A 6,593-nucleotide genomic window follows, 5' to 3' on the forward strand; every position below is an offset into this window, starting at 1 on the left:
AGGCGGGCAGATCACCTGAGGTCGGGAGTTCGAGACCAGCCTGACCAACATGGATAAACTCCATCTCTACTAAAAAGACAAAATTAGCTGTGCGTGGAGGCAGCCACCTGTAATCCCAGCTACTCAGGAGGTTGAGGCAGGAGAATCGCTTGAACCCAGGAGGTGGAGGTTGCAGTGAGCCTAGATCGTGCCATTGCACTCCAGCCTGGGCAACAAGAGCGAAACTCTGTCTCAAAAAAAATGAAATAACCGCCTCGTTCACTCATTCGGGTCATAGCTCAGTGGTCACCTCCTCCTCAGAACAGCCTTCGCTGGCCCCCTGTCTAGGTCCCCCACGTCCCCACACCCTGCCCCCATCAACCCTGTCTGCAGGCCTCTGCTGACTCACCCGACTTGAGAGGTGCTTAGAAGGCTGTGCTTTGGTTCTCACACACAGAAAGGTGTGACTGCCTGCTCCCACCCGTGCCTGGAGAAAGAGGGAAGAGATCCCCCTGGCCCAGACCACCTGAAGGCTGATAGTAACAATGGCTGATATAGGCTTACCTGAAGTCACTGGTCCAGGGCTAAAGTTCCTGCATGCCATCCACCACCACTTTACCGATGAGACCCCAGTGGCTCTCAGGTGTCCTTGAAACCTTGCTTGGGGACAAAGGACCATGTAGAGTGGGGATCAGCCCAACTATTCTGTCAAGGGCCATGGAGCTTTGGAGGCTTTCGGCTTTGGAGGCCAGCCAGTACAAGCAGCCACTGGCTGGGCACGGGGGCTCACCCGGTAATCCCAAGGCTTTGGGAGGCTGAGGCGGGAAGATCACTTGAGGCCAGGAGTTCAAGACCAGGCTGAACAACATAGTGAGATCCCCGTCTCTACTAAAAAAAACCCTTAAAACTATTACCTGGGCATGGTGGTGTGTGCCTGTAATCCCAGTTACTCAGGAGGCTGCGGTGGGAGGATCCCTTGATCCTGGGAGGCAGAGGCTGCAGTGAGCTGTGTTTGTACCACTGCCCTCCAGCCTGGATGGCAAAGTGAAACCCTGTCTCAAAAAGACAAAGGAAAAAAAAAGAGGACAGGAGCAGTGGCTCACGCCTGTAATCCCAGCAGTTTGGGAGGCTGAGGTGGGCGGATCACTTGAAGTCAGGAGTTCAAGACCAGCCTGGCCAACATGACAAAGCCTGTCTCTACTAAAAATACGAAATTAAGTGGGCATGGTGGCAAGCACCCGTAATCCCAACTACTCGGGAGGCTGAGGCAGGAGAATGACTTGAACCTGGGAGGTGGAGGTTGCAGTGAGCCGAGATCACACCACTGCACTTCAGCCTGGGTGACAGAGCGGGACTATGTCTCAAATGAAAAAAAAAAAAGACAGGCCGGGTGTGGTCACTCAGTCCTATAATCCCAGCACTTTGGGGGGCTGAGGCAGGCGGATCACAGGGTCAGGAGTTTGAGACCAGCCTGGCCCAATATGGTGAAACCACATCTCTAGTAAAAAATACAAAAAATTAGCCGGGTGTGGTGGTGGGTGTCTATAGTTCCAGCTACTTGGGAGGCTGAGGCAGGAGAATCGCTTGAACCTAGGAGGCAGTGGCTGCAGCGAGCTGAGATAGTGCCACTGCACTCCAGCCTGGCAACAGAGCAAGACTCTGTCTCAAAAAAACAAAAACAAATGCAAAACAACCTACATGTATTCATCGAGCAGCACCGGGTCCCACTCATTCATCCTCTGACGTCTACGGGTGCTGCCCCTACGCCAGCCCTTCCATGGGATGGGTGGCCTGCTTAGCACAGCTGGACCTTCTTTGCCTACCACTATCTCACCTCTGCCAATCATGCCTCTGTTCATGGGGAAGGATTATTTATTTTTTATTTTTTGAGAAGGAGAGTCTCACTGTGTCACCCAGGCTGGAGGGTAGTGGTGCAATCTCGGCTCACTGCAACCTCCGGCTCCCAGGTTCAAGCAATTCTCTGCCTCTGCCTCAGCCTCCCGAGTAGGTGGAATTACAGGCGTCCACCACCACACCCAGTCCTTTTTTTTTTTTTTTTTTGAGACAGTCTTGCCCTGTCACCCAGGCTGGAGTGCAGTGGTGCAATCTCAGCTCACTGCAACCTCCACCTCCTGGGTTTAAGTGATTCTCCCGTCTCAGCCTCTCAAGTAACTGGGACCACAGGTGTGCGTCACCACTCCCGGCTCACGTTTTGTACTTTTTTTTTTGAGACGGAGTCTCCCTCTGACGCCCAGGCTGCAGTGCAGTGGTACGATCTTGGCTCACTCTAACCTCCACCTCCCGGGTTCAAGTGATTCTCCTGTCTCAGCCTCCCAAGCAGCTGGGATTACAGGTATGTGACAGCACACCCAGCTAATTTGTGTATTTTTAATAGAGACGGAGTTTCACCATGTTGTCCAGGATGGTCTCAATCTCTTGACACCATGATCCACCTGCCTCAGCCTCCCAAAGTGCTGGGATTACAGGCGTGAGCCACTGTGTCCATCCCAACGATGAGTTTTCACCCAATTGGCTCACTCCATACAACCATGTGATCCCAGCCTGGCCAATCAGGGCAACCCCTTCCCTGGCCACCACCCTTGGTTCAACCAGGACATGTGACCTGGGCTGGGCGAATGAGAACCTCCCTGTGACTTTGGTGCCCCCACCTTGGGAAGAGGTGCTGACTCCTGCCAAGGCTGTTAAGATGATGGGCAGATGAGATTTGGGGCTTGTGGCATCATGTTTTCCCCATCAAGGCAAAGTCTGTCTTTTTTTAATTTTTATTTTTTTGAGATGGAGTCTCGCTCTGTCGCCCAGGCTGGAATGCAGTGGCGCGATCTCGGCTCACGGCAACCTCTGCCTCCCGGGTTCACGCCATTCTCCTACCTCAGCCTCCAGAGTAGCTGGGACCACAGGCACCCGCCACCACGCCCGGCTAATTTTTTGTATTTTTAGTAGAGACGGGGTTTCACTGTGTTAGCCAGGATGGTCTCTATCTCCTGACCTCGAGATTTGACCTCCTCGGCCTCCCAAAGTGCTGGGATTACAGGTGGGAGCCACCGTACCCAGCCCAAAGTCTGTTGAAGAAAAAAAAACAAGAGAAGCCGGGTGTGGTGGCTCACACCTATAATCCCAGCACTTTGGGAGGCCATGGCGGGCGGATCACCTCAGGTCAGGAGTTTGAGACCAGCCTGGCCAACATGGCGAAAGCCCATCTCTACTAAAAATACAAAAAAATTAGCCAGACATGGTGTCACACGCCTGTAATCCCAGCTACTCAAGAGGCTGAGGCAGGAGAATTGCTTGAACCCGGGAGGCAGAGGTTGCCGTGAGGTCAGGTCATGTTGCTGTGCTCCAGCAGGGGTGACAGAATGAGACTCTGACTGAAAAATAGAAAAGAAAAGAAAAAAGCCAAGAGAGGGGATGGCAACGCTAAGAGATGGAGAATTGGACACATCCTTGTGACACTGATTGAGGGTCCTGCATCCAGCTGTGTCTGAAACCCACCAGACCAGTGGAGCTCAACCAAGGGTGATTATGCCCCCAGGGGACACTCAGCAATGTCTGGAGATGTTTTTGGTCATCATGACCAGGTAGGGACGCTACGGATGTTGAATGCGTGGAGGCCAGGGTCATTGCTGGGCACCCTATGTGCCCAGGACGGCCCCTGCCCCAGTGAATGGTCTTTTGCGGAACAGCAACAGTGCTGCGAGGGGTGGCCTTGAGTTAGATCTATTCCTAAATCTTTCAGTTCCATGAGCAAAAAATTCCTGTTTTTTAAAAAGGAGCCCATTGGCCGGGCGCGGTGGCTCAAGCCTGTAATCCCAGCACTTTGGGAGGCCGAGACGGGCGGATCACGAGGTCAGGAGATCGAGACCATCCTGGCTAACACGGTGAAACCCCGTCTCTACTAAAAAAATACAAAAAATTAGCCGGGCGAGATGGCGGGTGCCTGTAGTCCTAGCTACTCGGGAGGCTGAGGCAAGAGAATGGCGTAAACCCAGGAGGCGGAGCTTGCAGTGAGCTGAGATCCGGCCACTGCACTCCAGCCTGGGCGACAGAGCGAGACTCCGTCTCAAAAAAAAAAAAAAAAAGAAAAAAAAAAGGAGCCCATTGTAGTTTCAATTATTTCTGTCACTTGCAACCAAACGATTCTTTTTTTTTTTTTTTTTTTTTTTTTGAGGTAGAGTCTGGCTCTGTTGCCCAGGCTGGAGTGCAATGGCATGACCTCAGCTCACTGCAACCTCTGCCTCCCAGATTCAATAGATTCTCCTGCCTCAGCCTCCTGAGTAGCTGGGACTATAGCCCTGCGCCACCACGCCCGGCTAATTTTTGTATTTTTACTAGAGACAGGGTTTCACCATGTTGGCCAGGCTGATCTCAAACTCCCGACCTCAGGCGATTTGCTCGCCTCGGCCTCCCAAAGTGCTGGGATTACAGGCATGAGACACGGTGCCCGACTCCAAGTTTTCTTCTCTTTTATTCTTTTCTTTTCTTTTTTTTTTTTTAAGACGAAGTCTCGCTCTGTCGCCCAGGCTGGAGTGCAGTGGCCGGATCTCAGCTCGCTGCAAGCTCCACCTCCCAGGTTCACGCCATTCTCCTGCCTCAGCCTCCTGAGTAGCTGGGACTACAGGCGCCCGCCACCTCGCCCGGCTAGTTTTTTGTATTTTTTAGTAGAGACGGGGTTTCACCGTGTTAGCCAGGATGGTCTCGATCTGCTGACCTCATGATCTGCCCATCTTGGCCTCCCAAAGTGCTGGGATTACAGGTTTGAGCCATCGCGCCCAGCCTCTCTTTTTTTCATATACACGCTTCACCATACCCCAAGCCCCACTCCAAACACTTAACACATCCTAGTACTTACCAAATTCTCACAAAAGCCTTCCAAAGGAGTATCACAATTATCCTCATTCTGTAGAGGGGCAGCGTGAAGCATGGGAGGTCATGTGCCTTGCCTGAGGTCGCAGAGCCCCGGGGGGAGTGGCAGGATTTGAACTGTGGAAGTCTTCACTCCTTGCTCCCATGTTTCTGTTTTGTTTCGAGACGGAGTCTCGCTCTGTCGCCCAGGCTGGAGCGCAGTGGCCGGATCTCGGCTCACTGCAAGCTCCGCCTCCCAAGTTTACGCCATTCTCCTGCCTCAGCCTCCCGAGTAGCTGGAACTACAGGTGCCCGCCACCTCGCCCAGCTAGTTTTTTTTTTTTTTTTTTTGTATTTTTTAGTAGAGACGGGGTTTCACCGTGTTAGCCAGGATGGTCTCGATCTCCTGACCTCATGATCCGCCCGTCTCGGCCTCCAAAAGTGCTGGGATTACAGGCTTGAGCCACCGCGCCCAGCTAGTAGCTAGGATTATAGGCACCCGCCACCAAGCCTGGCTAATTTTTGTACTTTTAGTAGAGACGGGGTTTCTCCATGTTGACCAGGCTGGTCTTGAACTCCTGACCTCAGGTGATCAGCCTGCCTCGGCCTCCCAAAGTGCTGGGATTACAGGCGTGAGCCACCGCGCCTGGCCCTGCTCCCTCACTTCTGTTTCAGCTCCGCTGGTCCCTCTTGTAACCATGGGGACATGAGAAGGCCTGCAGGGAAGGGAAAGCACTCTCCACCCATCGCAACCCCCGACCCCCCAGTTATCACCTCCTAGAACCCAGATTCCCACTTGTGCTCTATAGATGATGGCCTGGGCTGAGCACGGTGACTCACGCCTGTAATCCCAGCACTTTGGGAGCCCGAGGCGGATGGATCACCTGAGGTCAGGAGATCGAGACAATCCTGGTCAACATGGCGAAACCCTGTCTCTACTAAAAATACAAAATTTAGCCAGGCGTGGTGGCAGGAACCTGTAATCTCAGCTACTCGGGAGGCTGAGGCAGGAGAATCATTGAACCCCGGAGGCCAAGGTTGCAGTGAGTCGAGATCGCACCACCGCACCCATGCCTGGGCGACAAGAGTGAATCTCTGTCTCAAAAAAAAAAAAAAACAAAAAAGCTGCCAGGGCTGGGGCTGGGGAGTCCAAGTTTTCCCCAAGTCCCCGTGGGACGCAGGAGAAACTGGCACTCAGAGGAGGTAGTCAGACTTCACAAAGTTCTCCAAATGCCCCCAGGCCCCTCCATTGGCCAGTCCCTCCCGCACTACTGGCATCTAGGATGAGTCAGCCAGGAGTGGCCCTGGCTTCTCTGGAATTTCCCTCAGGGCCGGGCAGCGGATCCGAGGTGAAGGTCCAGGAAGTCCCCACACAGGTGACATCAGCACTGGGCTGACCACTGCGTACACTCAGGGCTGCCGCGGTGGGGCCTGGAGCCCGTTCCACCTCCTGGGACCCTTGCCCCACACTCACGTGGCCGGGGCCCGCCCGAGAAGGGCCAAGGTGTCTGTGTCCTAGGCTCTCCAGCGTCCAGCTTCTTCGTGGCCTGGGGGCACCCTCCGGGTGTGTCTGTTGTCTGTGGTGGCCCTGGCACCTGCAGGTGGGGCCTGGCCCTGGGTGGCACTGAGAAATGCATCTCGGATGAATACGTGGCCCCAACCTGCCCTCCCCCACCTTGCAGCCCCATCCAATGCCCCTGCCCTGCCGCCGGCCCTTCACTCTGGCCCCAGCCCTGGCAGTATCTCCTCTGGTG

General features: G+C 54.1%; 1 pseudogene; it reads right to left on the reverse strand.

Moving 5' to 3' along the window:
* Positions 1-6,593, reverse strand: part of LOC117074203 — a 28,791-nt pseudogene that overhangs the window by 14,299 nt on the left and 7,899 nt on the right.

The sequence above is a fragment of the Trachypithecus francoisi genome, unplaced genomic scaffold (genome assembly GCF_009764315.1).
Source record: "Trachypithecus francoisi isolate TF-2019V2 unplaced genomic scaffold, Tfra_2.0 Lachesis_group5, whole genome shotgun sequence".
NCBI lineage: Eukaryota > Metazoa > Chordata > Mammalia > Primates > Cercopithecidae > Trachypithecus > Trachypithecus francoisi.